General features: G+C 40.0%; 1 protein-coding gene across 2 annotated transcripts in view; it reads right to left on the bottom strand.

Annotated features, from left to right (window-relative positions):
- Positions 1 to 17331, bottom strand: part of LOC132105044 (talin-2-like) — a 48236-nt gene extending 30905 nt beyond the window's left edge. For both annotated transcript variants that reach the window (XM_059510419.1, XM_059510420.1), the window contains exons 1-2: positions 17248 to 17331; positions 590 to 637 (exon numbers count right to left, since the gene is read on the bottom strand). The gene's annotated coding sequence lies outside the window, so the exon portion shown is untranslated. The remainder of the gene's footprint in view (positions 1 to 589; positions 638 to 17247) is intronic.
- Between the last annotated feature and the right edge of the window lie 499 nt (positions 17332 to 17830).

Here is a 17830-nt window from a genome sequence, read left to right as displayed (position 1 = left end):
GCTGCATTCAGGTTAGCAGTCTGACTAAAGTCTGATTACTCTCTCAAGTTCTTATAGTAATGAAACACATGCTGCCAGCCAATTAATTTCCACGGCCTCATATCAGTGAGACTCAGCAGCTGTATTCTCTCAGTCATACACTCATGTAGACATAACTCATGTCTGTCACCAGTATTACTATAGAAACCGTGGGCTACTGAAATATGATCACACCGCTAAACTCCACCCTCCACAAAGTTTCAAGTTAACCATCTGAACTCTTCAAATAGTCCAGATAAAATATTTAATTTAGCTTAGTTAAAGCTGTAAATGATGAATGATCTTATTAGTACATTCGTTTTTTTAATTAACTTTTATTTTATGTTTTCACATTTAGTCATTATGCTACATTTTTTAGTAGTTTGCTTCTAAATATTTCTATGAAGCATTCATTTTTTATTTAAGTTTCAGTAATTTAAGTCCTTTGACAGATTTAATTTGTTATTTGCAAGTTTTAGTTGACATTTACACTGCTTCACAACAAAACAAGCTTTATTATTTTCTTAGCATTTTCTTAAATTTGAAGGAGATACAGAGGGTTTGGTCTTACCGTAAATTTGAGACGTATGCAACTCTAAAGCACTGCAGATCTTCACAGCTATGGAGACCGTAAGAAAGAGTGATGATTAGACAAGCAAATAAGGGAGCAAGAAAACTTTCAAAATGCATATAAAAAATAAAATAAAAAACCCAATAACAATTCAAGTGGAACTATAGTAATAGATATTGAACTGAACCTCAAAGTGTTTTATCCACATAATAGATTTAAAGTTCTTTACCCATCACAACTGCCAAAGGAGAAGTCAATTATTCACCCAAAAATTGAATCCCATTAACCGTGGTAGATATCACAGACGGGCAAGTTTGAGAAAAAAAACAGCTAATTTAAGATGGAAGTTCTACCAGTGACGTGTGTGTGCGTGTGTGTCTGTGTTAGAGCCTCATGAGAAATGAGTTAAAGCCACAGTCATTAACTCTGGTCTATCTACTAATGATCTCACGATTTTGGAGCAGACTCTTAAAAGTCAAGCATTTACACTAAACTGCTAAACTACCAAATCAGTCTAATAAATAAAAGGTCAAATTGAGAGCAAATCAAGTAAGAGCTTACGAGAGCATGTTAACACATATACCGCATCTTAATAGCAAAAATAGCAGCTTAAAAGAAGAAATATTGTGAATCAGAAGATAAGGACCAAGATCTTCTACTGTAAATCTGAAAACAACAGCATATGAAAGAACCTCATGACTTTTTTCCCTTTGAACACTGTCTACAAGTCATCAACCACTATACACACACACTTCACCGTGAGACTGGTGTGACTATCCCAGACAGCAGATGAGGGTCATAGAGCTGCTGCTGTATTGAGTTGCGTTATGTGTGTGGTAAGTGACCTCAGTGAGTGGTAGGAACATCTGCGCAGCAGCTGCTGCCATTCAACCACTACAGAGGTCGACAAGAGTCCAGCACAGACCATTTACCCTGCAGCACTGATTAATCACTCACAAACATCATGCAAACAAATATTCCTACTGTGCTAAAAAAATCAGTAGCTGAAAAGTACCTGGATGATCTACCACTACCACAGAGTAGGGCTGCACAATTAATCGAAATTAAATCGCAAAGGCAATAAATCGTGATTAGGCAGAAGCTGCGATTGTCATGCGTATCTTTCAGTAAAGCACGGTTCTGTGATCAGCAGTAAATATCCATCCAAAGGCCATCACTGCAGCTGAATAAACAGAAGATTTAACTGCTTTCATTGATTATCTGCGATTATGAACGTGATTTTGCATAGCTTGTCAGAGAACTTTGGCTCTGTATAGTAAATGGTGCTCCACCTGGAAGCAGGTGATGGAGATTTACTGCTAATCACAGAATCACGTTCAATTAATCGTGCAGCCCTACCACAAAGATTCTGAAATGGACATCTGATGGACACTTTACTGCTCTTTTAGGTCACAAGAGTGGAGTCATGAATGGCAGGGAAGCAAAGCGAATGTATGTTACATGACAATGCAGATTTAATAAGCTTGCATTCATTCCACATACTAAATAGAAAATCATTTTTAAACTCTTCCAAAGAAAGTTCTTCAACAAATATAGCACCTACTCTGCCAGACAACTTTAAATGTATACAGAAAATGAGCTCTTCATCATTTACGGCAAGCTCCTGAATTAATTTAAATCACAAAAGGAAGATAATAAAATCACCATCATATTCATAGCACCATAATAAAATACAGAAATAGTAGTACAGTGGCCATTTTAATTAAATCACAATTACAAATATTCAGACATCCCTTTCCTGCCAAGAGCATTCTGGAAAAAGGAGATATCATATGTAGAGAAAAAATAAATGAGTGACTGTTTTAAGTATGATGTTCGGAAAGGCCAGTGAAGTGATGAACAGCAGACATGGCTGTCACTAGAGCTGCACGATTGTTGCTAAAATGTAAATTAACATTTTTCTCCATGGGAACGATTCGCTCACACGATTCTCATTTTTTCCATCCAAAACATTTATTGCTCTCAAGTAAAAAACAAAAAAAACAAAAAAAAAACACAGGATCCTACACAGGATTTATTTATTTTGTTCTAATAAAGTGTTAGACTTAAAAGTAACAACAACAAAAAAAGTTTATTTTCCTTATTTTAGACAACTTAAAGTGAATAACTTAAAAGCTGTAAGCTGTTACACATAAATAACAGAATGTTAATAAAAATAACTAATTAAAAAAAACTAGCATGATGGCCGATATTGGTCCTGATCATTTACATTTCATACCAATGATATGTAAGCTCTCTGTTGACTGTCACTGTTAAAAAAAAATTACACTTTAAAATAAATACCACAGATCATTCTATTATTCAGAGTAATTCTGTTGTTTTAATGATAAATGAGCAAAACATTAATTTTACAATGAACATCTTAATAGGCCTTTAAAAACTGAGCTTTTCCTAAACACTATCTATATTAGGATACTTTGGCTTGTTAAAGAGCATATAATACTTGATGTTCAACAGAACAAAATTGCAACCCATTATGTGAACCCATTCTGTCTTTATGAATGAGTCATCATTAAGGGTGCTTTCGCACTTTGTTCGATTGCCTGGTCCAAAACACAGTTCGGTTGCTCCCCCTCATCCAGCCACCACTGGACTGTGTTCTTATTATTTTTATTTGGGTCCAAACCGTGGTCCTCAAGCCAGCAGATGTTAGTTTACCCCGTTGCTTAGTAATAACAGCACAGAAGGCAGCAAAATGTGTAGCATTTCTCTCTTCACCTTTAATATTTATGTTTTGGAACCATTGATTTTTGTTTCCAAAGCTTCCGTACATAACAGTGAGTGAGTGAGTGAGTGAGTGATTGAGTGACGTGACATACAGCCAAGTATGGTGACCCATACTCAGAATTCGTGCTCTACATTTAACCCATACAAAGTGCACACACACACCGTGAACACACACCTGGAGCAGTGGGCAGCCATTTATGATGTGGTGCCCGGGGAGCAGTTGGGGGTTCGCTGCCTTGCTCAAGGGCATCTCAGTTGTGGTACTGTAGGCCTGAGACTCAAATCCACAACCTTAGGATTAGGAGTCAACTCTCTAACCACTAGGTACTTATGTCTGTCTTATGAATGTACTGCAAATGCTCTAAAGAACTCTGAAGGTGAACAGAATGAGATGTACATTAAGATTTTTTTTTATATAATAATATTGTCACGTGTGGTGATACAAGAAACACGGAGAGATCCAAGTGCGGGTATGATGTTTATTAAAGGGTAATCCAAAAGGGGTAAACAGTCCAGGCAGGGTCAAAAGCAGAATATCCAAATCCAAACATAAACAAGACACGAACACAAGGCAAGGACAAGAGCTGACGGACATGAGTTTCAAACATTAAACAAGGACTCTGTAACACAGACTCAGACAGACCGGGTATAAATACACAAAAGGATAATGGGGAAACAGGAGACAGGTGGGGAACAATCAATTAACTAAACAAGGAGGAAGGTGACCAAATAAGGAGATAGGAAGTGATAATATGATAAACACCGTGTGAACTGAGGACACCTAGTGGAAACCCAGGGAACACAACCCAGACACTGTGACAGTACCCCCCTTCTACGGAGCGGCTCCCAGACGCTCCAAGACAGACACAAAACAGAGACCAGGAGGGAGGCGGACAGGTGGAGGCTCAGGGGGAGGGACGGAGGGCAAGAAAAGAAAAACATGGGGAACAGGCACCAGAATGTAAACACAACAAAGAAAGACCAGGAGGGAGGAGGACCGGAGGAGGTTCAGGGGGAGGGACGGAGGGACGGAGGGACGGAGGGCCAGACTAACAGAAAGGAACAGGGACAGACATTAACACAAAAACAAAAGGAAAAAACAACATGAAGCCCCCCAGGGCGGAGCAGAAGACCACCACACCCTTGTGGTCAAGGCCAGAGTCCTCCAGGGCGGAGCGGAAGACCACCACGTCCGCGTGGTCAGAGCGGAAGCCCCCCAGGGCGAAGCAGAGGACCACCACGTCCGCGTGGTCAGAGCGGAAGCCCCCCAGTGTGGAGCGGAGGACCACCACGTCCTCGTGGTCAGAGCGGAAGCCCCCCAGGGCGGAGCGGAGGACCACCACGTCCTCGTGGTCAGAGCGGAAGCCCCACAGGGCGGAGCGGAGGACCACCACGTCCTCGTGGTCGACGCCAGAGTCCCCCAGGGCGGAGCGGAGGACCACCACGTCCTCGTGGTCGACGCCAGAGTCCCCCAGGGCGGAGCGGAGGACCACCACAACCGTGTAGTTGACGCCAGGGTCCCCCAGGGCGGAGCGGATGACCACCACCCCCCTGTGGTCGATGCCGGAGTCCAACAGGGCCGAGCAGCAGCCCACCCAGTGACTTGACTTGACTCTGAACGTTCAACGGTGACCCGCCCTGACTCTGGAAGGTCGTCGGTGACTGGCCCTGAATCTGGAGAGTCCACTGGGACCTGACTCGACCCTGGAGAGTCCACTGGGACCTGACTCGACCCTGGAGAGTCCACTGGGACCTGACTCGACCCTGGAGAGTCCACTGGGACCTGACTCGACCCTGGAGAGCCCACTGTGAGACCATCTTGTGCTGTGGCGCTGGGCTGGCGGCCATCTTGTGCTGTGGCGCTGGGCTGGCGGCCATCTTGTGCTGGCTCAGCGCTGGCTCAGCAGCCATGACGTTAACCGTCTTGGGAATCTCTAGGATCTTGGACAGCGTAGCGAAATAATCCAAGAATGAGTCAGCGGCCTTCTTGGGCGTTGGCGCTGAGCTGGCGGCCATTTTGCACCGTGGCGCTGGACTCGCGGCAATCATGGGCAGTGGCGCCACCGTGGCGGACGTGCGCTTCCTCTCCCCTCTCCGTCCGCCATGGTGAGACGGTGCCTCTGATCCATCCCACACGAGCCCCGGGTCGAAGGGAGGCCATGGTTGAGAGCGGTGCTGAATCTCCTCTCGACCACTCCCTCCTCGGCGACCTCCCCTGGTCCCCCGGAAAACCACCAGGCGAGTTCCCTCAAATCCGTTCCTCTCCCGCTCTGTGGCTGGGGAGGAGACATGAGCAGACATACCTGCTGGATCTTCGCTTGGACAGAGTCCTTCTGTCACGTGTGGTGATACAAGAAACACGGAGAGATCCAAGTGCGGTTATGATGTTTATTAAAGGGTAATCCAAAAGGGGTAAACAGTCCAGGCAGGGTCAAAACCAGAATATCCAAATCCAAACATAAACAAGACACGAACACAAGGCAAGGACAAGAGCTGACGGACATGAGTTTCAAACATTAAACAAGGACTCTGTAACACAGACTCAGACAGACCGGGTATAAATACACAATAGGATAATGGGGAAACAGGAGACAGGTGGGGAACAATCAATTAACTAAACAAGGAGGAAGGTGACCAAATAAGGAGACAGGAAGTGATAATATGATAAACACCGTGGGAACTGAGGACACCTAGTGGAAACCCAGGGAACACAACCCAGACACTGTGACAAATATAAACTAATATATGACTTGACCTGAAGAAGGACAGACACAGGTAATCGCACATGTTCAGTTCCACAACACATGAATGCAACGTGATCTGAATGCAGGGAAATACATGCAAGTGGATCGCCGTCATTTAGAAATGAGATCATATTTATGTATGAACAGAGGTGATTTTTTTTATCTATTTCTTTTTTTTTTTATTAATCGTGCAACCCTAGCCATCACTGGCCTGACTTGCATGTGTAGGCGGTGAAGTTCACATGACCATAATGGCAACACATCAGTGTGTCACACCGCTTCCCAATGACTCACCATTACTGAAAGACAGAATGAACAACCCCCCCCTGTACATGCAGCATGACCAAGCAGGATAACACGTTCATTTAAAGCAACATTCAATCCATATTCAGCCTACATTAAAGCAAAGAATAGTTATAATGTATTGAACAACACAGAAATTGGTCATTAAAGAATCATGAGAAATCAAATTGTTCTTGATCTTTTGGGATGAGAGTTCAATGTACTCAAAAAACAAACTGTAACTTTAAACTATAAGAGAAATAAAAACTATATGCATAGAACAAACCTCACTGGTTCTCTTTTAACATTTTTGATGTGGTCTAGGTATGCGAGTAAAAGCCTAACACTGTCCATCTTATAAGCCATTTTGTCTCTGCAGAAGACTAAATGGCTTGATTGATATGAAAATCAGTGTTGTCACAGAGCCTTAGCTGTTAGCAATTAGGAAGCCTGGCTCTTAAAAGACAGGTATCATTCAATTCAATTCAATTCAACTTTATTCGCCATGTATACAGATACTAGGAATTTGATTTGGTTTTCTCCATGCAGGCAACACAAAGCGAAAAAAAAAAACTGTTACAAAAACACAATACAAGGACAAATAGAGACATTATAAGCAATACATTAATATGAATGTAAAAAGTGATGAGTTAAATAATAAATAAAGTGCCATGAATTCCAAGATTTAAGAATCATTTAGGAGGGCTATTGCTTGGGGGAAAAAACTGTGGCGGTGGCGTGATGTTTTGGGCAAAAAGGCCCTGTACCGCTTTCCAGAGCGGAGAAAATTAAACTTTACCGGGAGTGGTAAGAAACAACCAATCAGAGTTGCGGTCCGTAACTTTTTTTTGTGTTCAAAGTATACAAAATGTATATAATAAGAGAGTACACCATGAATCCATTTTCCAAACCGTGTTTTTAGCCTGTCCTGAATCACTAGGGTACATCTATAATAAGTATTTATATTCGGACTATTTTACATTGCTTCGGGGGTACCGCGGCGGAGTAACCCGGTACCTTTGTGATTCTTCATAGACATAAACAGAGAGAAGTAGCTCCGGCTACAATGTCATTCCGCAACACGCAAGCAGTTCTGTTTATTAACCGCTAGAGCTTCAAAAGTTACCGACTGCATCTTTAAAGGTCCCGTTCTTCATGATCCCATGTTTCAAACTTTAGTTAGTGTGTAATGTTGTTGTTAGAGTATAAAATCTTTAAAATTATAAAGCTCAAAGTTCAATGCCAAGTGAGATATTTTATTTAACAGAATTCGCCTACATCGAACGGCCAGTTTGGACTACATCCCTCTAGTTCCTGCAGTAATGACGTCACTAAAACAGTTTTTTGACTAACCTCCGCCCACATGAATACACAAACAAGGCGGCGTGGTCTTGTTGCGCTCCCACGGAGAAGAGGAAGAGCTGCGTTTGTATAGTGTGTTTGTCGCCATTTCGTCTAAACGTTGCTATTTTCATCTCAGAGTCCAATCATCTTTGTTTGGCCTTCCCAGGGATGCTGTACTTGGAGATTAATGGTTACAATTTATGTTTAACTCTGTTCCCGTAAATTATAATCCACATGTAAAACTATGTGCAGCACATTTTGCTGAGGACAGCTTACTCACTCTCAATCAGTTTAATGCCGTATTCGCACAAAGATTATTCTTGAAAAATGGAGCAGTTCCCTCTTTGTCTGGAGAAGGCGTTGTTTATGAACCACAACCGGTAAGTGTATTTTATTATTTAAGTTGGTGCATTTAACAGTTTCTGTAATTTATTACACAAAGGGCAATGCTGTTTAGCTTTGTTATCTAGATGAAAATTGAAACTAATCCGACAAAAATAAAAAGTGTAGTAATTCAACCGGACACCATCGATTGTTGGTGTTTGTAATGATCAGTTTAAATTATTTGTTGATTATATCTATAGTTTACTGTTTAACCACATGCTGGTCTAGCTGCATCCACGAGAATCATTGTACTAAATAAACAGCTTACCATTGTGAAACATCCTGCAAAAGTCGTGCTTGCACAGGTTCTACTCGATCCTCTTCATCTATGTCAGGGATAGGCAACTTCGGTCCTGGGGGGCCACTGTCCTGCAGAGTTTAGCTCCAACCCTAATTAAACACACCTGAACAAGGGCAATTAGTGTTTTCGGGATTACTAGAAAGATACAGGCAGGTGAGTTTTTATGAGGGCTGAAGCTAAACTCTGCAGGATAGTGGCCCTCCAGGACCGGAGTTGCCTATCCCTGATCTATGTTCTCTGGCTCAAATTGATAGGGTAAAATTAAAGACATGTTTACAATAACACTGACCGCATGCATCTCCACGTTATGGTAAGAGGCGAGACCTTTCCGGGCAACGTGCGCTCAGCTGCTGTCGAATCTCAACACAGGAACCGCTGGCACAATCAGAACTGGTTACGTATTTCTGAAGGAGGGACTTCATAGAACAAGGAAGACATCAGCTCGTTTTTATGACAGTGAAAACAGCGGTATACAGATAAGTGAATTGTGTGAAAAATACTGTTTTTTTACACACGAAACATGAACATGTTATATTGCAGACTCTAAACACAATCAAAGCTTCAAAAATACACGAAAAACGGGACCTTTAAGAAATCAGCCTACTTACAGTACATGCTGATCTGGTGCTCAAGAATCATTTATTATGCTCAAGAATCATTTGTTGTTATAAACAATGTTGGAAGCAGTTGTGCTTCATAATATTTTGATGATAGGACTCTTATGAATAGAAAGTTCAAAGGAAAAGCATTTCTTTGAAACATATCCCTTGCAACAATATTGCAAAGTCTTTAATGTCACAATGTATTTTTGCTTAAAAGTATCAATTCATCAATAAATAAATAAAATTATTACTGACACCAAACCTTTGAACACTTATATATGGAAATATAATGATAACCATGATTATATAGATATTTGTTCATAAAGACTATTTACATTCCACAGCATCAAAGCAAGTCAGATCTTTTTAGAACTGGGACATAAAATAAACATTTAGCAAACAGTGAAGAGTTTGCAAACAGAAATAGACTTCAGTCAATGCCAACATCTGAAAAAACATCTCCTGCTGCAGCCAAGCAACCAATTAGCAGTCTCCTGCTAGTCATTTGCTGCTTTAATGACTGTATTTTCAATGACAATCCAGCTCGTTTAACAAGACTGAGGCAACATTTTACACGCTGTACACTTTCATAAAGCAGCTATTCCTGTGAAAAATGAGCAGCACTAGACAGCTGCATCTGAACGGTTACTGAGATTGCAGGGATTAGCAACTAAAACCACTGCCAGCTAACGAGGCTATTACTTATAATGTATGTATATTAGTAAACCCAGCAGTGCTCGATTCTAAAACTGGGTATAATTTACAGCCACTAGAGCTGCATCTGCATACTTTAACAAATGACTTATGGACTGCCAGGAAGAACCATATAGTCGTAATGCCGCCCACATCTAAGGTAAGGATCATATGATTTCCTGAGCCATAACTATGACCTCAGAGTGCACAGCTGTAACAGATCACACCGATCTGGTTATGGACAATGTCCCACACTACGAGATTCACTTCTGAGGATTTAACCACATAACCTTCCACTAAACATGCCAGTCAGGGGTTACATTCCTGGATAATCTGCACTAGTCTTCTGTATCCATTTAGTTATGCATTGGGGAACTCCAAGAATATGCTGCACAAATAAAAGGCTATTTCCAAGCGCTGGAGCTCTCATGATTCCCTTTTAAAAAACATGCTCCATGTTGAGAAGGGAGAAAGTGAGTGAGTGTGTATGTGGGGGGGGGGGGGGGATGGGGGGGATGGTGCTGCCATGGAGCAGGACACCCAGGTGTGGCTTTTCCTATCTATGTGGCAACACAACACTAGATCTCGACTGGAATCACACCGGTGTTGTCCTCACAAATAAAAACATACAAATCGCCTGCAGGACATGTGGGAGGTAACATCTGGCCCCAAACCCCTCGTAGTCTTAAATATGATCTTGTCCTAATGGGCAGTGGGGATTTGTGTAAACAAAGACTATTTTTAGGATCATGAGTTTGAGAAGAGCAGCAGAAGTTTCACATCTTCCAATGCCTTTTTAAAATTCATATTAAATTCATTTGGCCTTAAATAGACTCAAAACAGTTTAAAAACAGGTGCTGAAGCACTATTCACTCATTTATGAGAAAGAATACATTTAAATTAAATAAAATAACTATTTATGACTTACCAGTTCCAGACCTTTGATAAAGGAAAAGATTCATATATATTCCATCTGTCAACACAGAGCACTGTGATGGTTAAACGAATGGTCGACCACAAATATTAGCATCTCTACGTCAAGGCAAATTCCAACTTAAGAAGCACAGAGGTGGGCCAAGAAGGTATTAAACTGATACTGAGGATAATAGACAGAGAGAGAGAGAGAGAGAGAGAGAGAGAGAGAGAGAGAGACAGATAAAATTGGACACAGGCTATGTCAATCAAGCCTTACAACATCTGCGTTAAACTTGTGAAGAATTGTGCTCCCAGACGAATAGGCTCATGCGTCTTTTGCCTGGGCCGATTGACACGCGGAAACCACAATTGGTCTACATTGCGAGGAGACTAACTTCAAGACTGTCCTTACACGGATAGCCCTCCTGCTCAATGAGCAGCCAACCCTTAGCTCGCAGCAGTCCTCCACTGCCAATGTTGAGCAACAGAGGAATAAGCTACCTCACTCTGAGGAGCCACTGCAGGTGATTTCATTAAAAATGCTCTCTTATAAGATGGTACTTTTGATAGCACTTGCTTTGGTGAAACATGTGGGTGACATACACGCTCTTTCAGTAAATGACTTCTGCATTAATTTTGGCCATGTGACTGCAAGGTTGTTTTCAAATGAAGGTTTATGTCCCTAAAGGGCTCTCAACACCAAACTGTGTGGCAGGAGCTTCATGGAATGGGTTTCAATGGCCGAGCAGCTGCATACAAGCCTCACATCACCAAGTAACATGGAAACATGTTCTGTCAAGTGACCAATAACTCTTCTCTTTTTGGCAGTCTGATAGGTGAGTCCATGTTTGGCAGATACCAGAAGAATGTTTTCTACCTGACTGCATTGTGCCAAATGTAAGATTTGGTGAGGAGGAATTATGGTAAATGGAATTATGGTAAATTGAATTATTTTTGATCAAATGTAAACTGATTTATCATAAAATCACTAGTTCACCACAATAAGAAATCACATCTGTTATCTTTGTCTTGGCGGCTCTTGTTCTTATTGTTATAAGATGGAGGAGCCAACTTTCATGTGGATATTTTTTCTCAACATTTACTTGGTGCGAGACAACAAAAACACGATAAACATAGGCTGACTCCAGTGTTGGTATGTTCTGTACTGTATTTGGCACAATAATTTTGACCCATACAATGTGTTTTTGGCTATTGCTTAAAACATACCCTAGCGACTTAAGACATATGTATAAAATATAATATATGGGGAAAATATTAATTCGATCCCCTGCTGATTTTGTAAGTTTGCCCACTTACAACGAAATGAAGGGTCTGTAATTTTTATGGTAAGTTTATTTTAACGGAGAGTGACAGAAAACCAACCAAAAAAAAGATACAGAAAAAAAATTATATATAGGTTAGAGATTGATTTGCATATTAGTGAGTGAAATAACTATTTGATCCCCAAACAAAACATTGCTTAGTACTTGGTGTAGACCCCCTTGTTGCCAAGCACAGAGGTAAGACTTTTTTTTTTTAGTTGGTCACCAGGTTTGCACACGTCTCAAGGGTGATTTTGTTTCACTCCTCTTTACAGATCCGCTGTAAATCCTTAAGATTTATTGGCTGTTGTTTGGCAACTCGAAGTTTCAGCTCCCTCCACAGATTTTCTATAGGATTGAGGCCTGGATACTGGCTAGACCCCTCCATGACCTTAATGTGCTTCTACTTAAGCCACTCCTTTGTTGCCTTGGTGGTATGTTTCCAGTCATTGTCATGCTGGAAGACCCATCTATGACCCATCTTCGCTGTTCTGGCTGAGGGAAGGAGGTTCCTCTCAATGCGGCGAAATCATCCTGTACCCTTAGCAGAAAAAAGGCCTCAAAGCATAATGTTTACTCCTCTGTGCTTGACTGTAGGGATGGTGTTCTTGGGGTCTTAATCAGCATTTCTCTCCCTCATTAAGTCAAGTTAATGCCAAAGAGCTCAATTTTGGTCTCATCTGACCACAGCACTTTCTCCCAAGCATTGTCTGAATCATTTAGATAAATTTTAAAAGGGCCTGTACATGTGCCTTCTTGAGCAGTGAGACTTTACGGGCGCTGCAGGATTTCTGTCCATTGCGGCGTAGTGTGCTACCAAAAAAAAAAAAGAAACATGGAACAACGTTTTATTGGTGATTGAAGCTGACAAGCAGCTGGGGTTTGTGGTGGTCCAGTGCAGGTTTTACCGGAAGGCCCTGTTTGAAATTGTGTAAACAGCACAAATAAACAAACATACAAATTAAACAATATTTAAGTTTTTTCAAGTTTGTAGGTGTCCAGGTACAGAAACTGAATAAATCAAATAAAATAGCACTGCATAGTCTTTACTGTATAAATTAGATATAGTCGGTTGGAATCACCAGCTCCCTCTCCAGTCTCCATGCCGCTTAATAAAGATGTGCTCTAGAACCCCTCTCGTGATACTTTGTTGTCATACACTGATCAGTCTGCATAGTGTACGTAGTGCTGTAGAACATTATGGTGTATAATGCCTAATCATAAGTTTGTTCCGAAATGGTGACAAAAACTTGATTGTTAAAAACATTGTCTTTCTCATTAAATGTAATTTAAATAAAAAAATATTTGAATGAGCCCAAATATTTAAATACAACATTTTTGAAAAATGCATCACTGTGCCCCGTTGCACAAAGCAAAGAAGTTTGGTGTGGAAGAATTTCACCGGTTCACACAGAGCCTTGACCTCAGCCCCTTCAAATACCTTTGGGGTAAACTGGAACAGAGATTGTGAGCCAGGTCTTCTTGTCTAACATCAGTGGCTGTCTAAGTATTTAGAATGCAATATCATTAAAGTCCGGGTTGGTGTAATGATCAGATGCCCCAATGCTTTTTGTCCATATACTATCTATGTTTTATGTACCATAGACTCTTTGTTAAATAAGGATGCAGCCCTTCCTTTATACGTCTGCTCCAGTTACAATACAGGGATTCTATGAACATCAGATCTATGCAGCATATGCCACCCAGCCAGCTGCAGACTGGCTCGGAAAAGCCCTTCTCCATTCTCTGATTTCAAGTAACCATATTAAGCCTCATGTCAGAGGGCAACAATATTCAATATTCAAATACAATGGAACACTTGAGACATGTTCTTTACCTATCACATTGTCCAACAATCCATCAGACCACTGTATTACTGTTTCAACACAATTCTTTGACCCCTCATCTACTGCCCCAGCGGAATGTGTTCACGTGGGAGAAGCTTGCTTGAACCCTCACAGCAGTTTGGATAGGAATTGTACCTACCCTTTCTGGCAAGCAACTTGCAGTATGCACAAAAGATCACAACAGGTCAGATAACCATTCTGACGAAGGGGATGCAGCAATAGCAGGAGCTCCTGATATAACAGAAGGACCTGGATCCTTTTTCAGCATAGAGTATGTGGGGGTAGAAACAGCCTCAGGCCTCCAGAGCCAAGCTCAAACTCCAAGGCTCCAATAGTTGTTCTGTCTTTCACGACCTAACCAAACCTTAAGCTTTACTTAAACTTTTGAAGCTAAACTAAACAGTTAGGCTTTGTTATTCAAGTTGAAGATGCAGATATAGGAGTGTGGCAAAACAAGGAAAGCAGAGTTTAATTTATTAATTTATTTTTTAAGAAATTTATAGTTTTTACATTACAAGAATGCATTACATTGTAAAATAATGATTAGTAAAGACATAATGATTTCTGTTTCAAGCAAATATTGTTCTTTTAAACTGTTTATAAAAAAAATATAATGTAATGATAATCCTAAAACTCAATCACGGTTTCCACAAAAATATTAAGCAGCACAACTGTTTTCAACATTAATAATAATAAGAAATGTTTCTTGAGCATCACATCAGCATTTGTGAATGATTTCTGAAAGACGCTGAAAACTGGAGTAATGGCTGCTGAAATTTCACCTTGGATAAATTACATTATAAAATATATAACAAAAGAAAAGTTATTTAAACTGTAATAAAATTTTACAATATTACTTTTAAATGGTTTAAGTATTTACAATGAGTGGCAATTAGCCATGAAAAACATTCTTCTAAAATCAAAGCAAACACAACGTGCATTCATAAGCTTTGTGGGCTGACATATAACTTGGTCAACATCAATATAACGAAGGGTACAATTAGCAGACAGGCCTCATTTGTCATGCAATATTGTTCACAGAAGCAGCAGGCTTATCTGAACTCCAAAAAGGACTTTTTATGATAAGAGACCATTCATAATTTAAAGAAAAGAGAACATATTAAATGGACTGTTTAAGGTTCCAATATAAAAGAGCACGCTTTACTCACTGGTCTCATATGACATATGTCTAATTCTCTCCATAGAAAACTACTGATCCATATCATTAAGGGAACCCTTTTCTTAATTTACAGTCATGTTTGGTGTGGAGAAAATTCACATTCACACTCATCTTGTTCTGGCCCTGGAAAAGTAAATGATATTTTAACAACGAACATCTGGGACATTGTTGGAGTGACGACAGTGCCAAGTGATGAGTTGCTAACAGCAAGTCAATGATCTTGTTCACCTATACAGTGTACATTTATTGCCAAATGGCCTTGCCAATAAGTTAAGACCCATGGGTCAGCTATTAATAAAAGTGACAGCTGTGTTAAGAAGCAGCTGAAGTTTGTCCAAAGGGTCGCAGACAGTACTCTACTTGATGCTTTTTCCTAAGCTACTGGATTCATCAGCACCAGCAGTCCATCAGCACATACACAGTAAGCAGACCTGTCAGTCTCCTTCACGTCAAACACTGAATACTGTGAGATGGACTTTAAAAGCAAAAGGACATCTACAGTGCTAATAAAACAACACTAATAAAACATACAGTCCTGCAAAACCATGTGTCTCAAAGAGAGATTACAAGGGAGGGTGCAAGGCATGTAGAGCAAGGAGGATGGATTACACTTACTCAGAAAAGGGCATAAAAGCCTTTAGAATGTGCTGGATACATGAGCCCTGATGTAACAGAGGAGAAACAAAAATCTAAAAATGAAGTTTCTTGACCCCGATGAACAATATGAAGATTAACAGAATTCAATGCAAAAGGACAATGCTCAGAAGCAAATATTCAGAAAAGTTACAAAACAGATGATTTATCTACGCAAAAAAGCTCTCATAAATACCAGAAAAGGAGGACACTCATCTTTGCGTAACATCTCCTTTTCATAAGGTCATTTTTCAGTTTTAAAATGGCCAAGAGAATAACAAAGCATAAAAATACAAAAGCAGCATAATGTTGAGACATGTGGTAACACTATATGGGGTAAGTCGTCACAATGGAAATCTGGCAAAACATAACTTTTAATAGGAATTTCAGCTAAATTTAAGCTGTAAAAAAAAAAACTCATAAACAATGTTTTGGTCAAAAGAAACTGTAGTTTTTACATGGTATAAAATTAAAGCATTGAATGAGTTTGTTTGAAGTCAACATACAAGACTAACATATTTGTGTAATCAAAACTTTTACTCTAAACCCAAGGTATCTATCTCCCCTACAGCTTGATTTTGTTTCCAACAAACATAAGTTTAGGTTTGATTAACTCGAAACATACTCAATCTAACAAATGAATGAATAGCGAGTAAATTAGGTAAAAAAAAAAGTTGAGGAATGTAATCAAAGACAAACAAAACATTCGAAGAACACAACAAAGCTCTGAGGGGATGTTTAATAAATGTGACGACACAGAGGGGTGTGGCGTCAGCATGCGACAGGCTCCATGTGTCTCGACCATCACAAAAGCATTTCATCCCACTGCTGCGGCTTAATGTGGATAGTTGTTTTAAGAGTGTTTTAAACATTTAAACAACGTAAGAGTATTTACATTTGCGGGAATGGAATGGTTACAGAAATGCGGATTGAGAGAGAAATGCCTGGAATTAATACAGTAATTCAGTCCTTGAGTCTATTGCGATTTAAACACACTGCAAATGAATCCGTCTTAAAAAAAAAAAAAATTTACGTCTAGCCTACTCTTAAAAATAGGAAAATATTAAAAACTCCGCTATTTATAAAGTCTCCACTATTTTCAAGTGAACTTCTAAAATGGCAAAGTTTTATCAAACACAGTATGCGCTGAATAAGGCGGTTTCTAGTTGCAATCCACAAAAATATAAGCATCACGTCTTCAGATAAACAATTCAGATAAACAATCGGCAATTAATAAAAACTATTGCTTACACAAACCACCAAACACGAACAATTGCCTTATAATGCAAATATCAGTCATCATCCGTCTTTCTGCATTTCAGAGACAAACGTTTAATAGTTGAACTTACCAATTACAATGCAGATATCCACAGTGTTCCCATCGATTAGTTTGTGCGTGTATTAATTCTCCTCATTAGCAACTGGTGAAGTGTGTATTGTGTCAGATGAGATATAAGGACTCTGTGCACGTCTCTGTCCAGCACACACTGCTTATTTCCACGCACCTCTAAATCCCAATCCATTCAACAGTGCATGTGCGTTCGGTTTTACCGTATTAATACATAACACATTAAAACACACAGCGATCGTGTTATATTTCTGTGCACAATTCACAAAACGCCGGAATCTGAGCACACTGGGTCTTACCGGTGAGTTTGCTTACCGCAGTTTCATTGCAAGCGCGCAGCCGCTTCGATGCAGTCCTGTCCTGCCTCTTTGGAGTAAATCCCTTCTCGATTTACGGAATTTACCGAGCTCATCCGATTGCTGAAGGTGGGATTAGAGGAAATGCGTCATGCAGACCGGGATTCAGGGGATTGTAGTCCTGATATCCTCTACTGTGTATTCTTCTTCTTCTTCTTCTTCTTCTTCTTCTTGCAATTAGATGTTTACTGTGTATTAGTCAGTTTTTTTTATTGTAAATTTGTATTAGCCTACATTCAGTATTTATTCACATAAACCAGAGCCGTTAAATATGAGAGCTGTTTTCAAAGGCTCTGACATAAACTACCAATCCATATAAACATTACTATATAATGATAATAATTAATATTAATAATTATAACATACATAACATGATTAATATATAACATACAATAACTCCACAAAGTAGGGAATACCTATCTGTTAAAGCCGCACAATTTTCACACACAAACATTAGCTTGGACATTTATTAATAGCCAGTTTACTTTTTGATTTGATAACCATAATGTTATTTGTTAAATTACAAGTATTACACATTTCCA

This window comes from Carassius carassius, chromosome 2 (assembly GCF_963082965.1).
Source record: "Carassius carassius chromosome 2, fCarCar2.1, whole genome shotgun sequence".
Taxonomy (NCBI): domain Eukaryota; kingdom Metazoa; phylum Chordata; class Actinopteri; order Cypriniformes; family Cyprinidae; genus Carassius; species Carassius carassius.
Note: the sequence above shows the minus strand (reverse complement) of the source record. Positions and strands in the feature narration are given on the sequence as shown.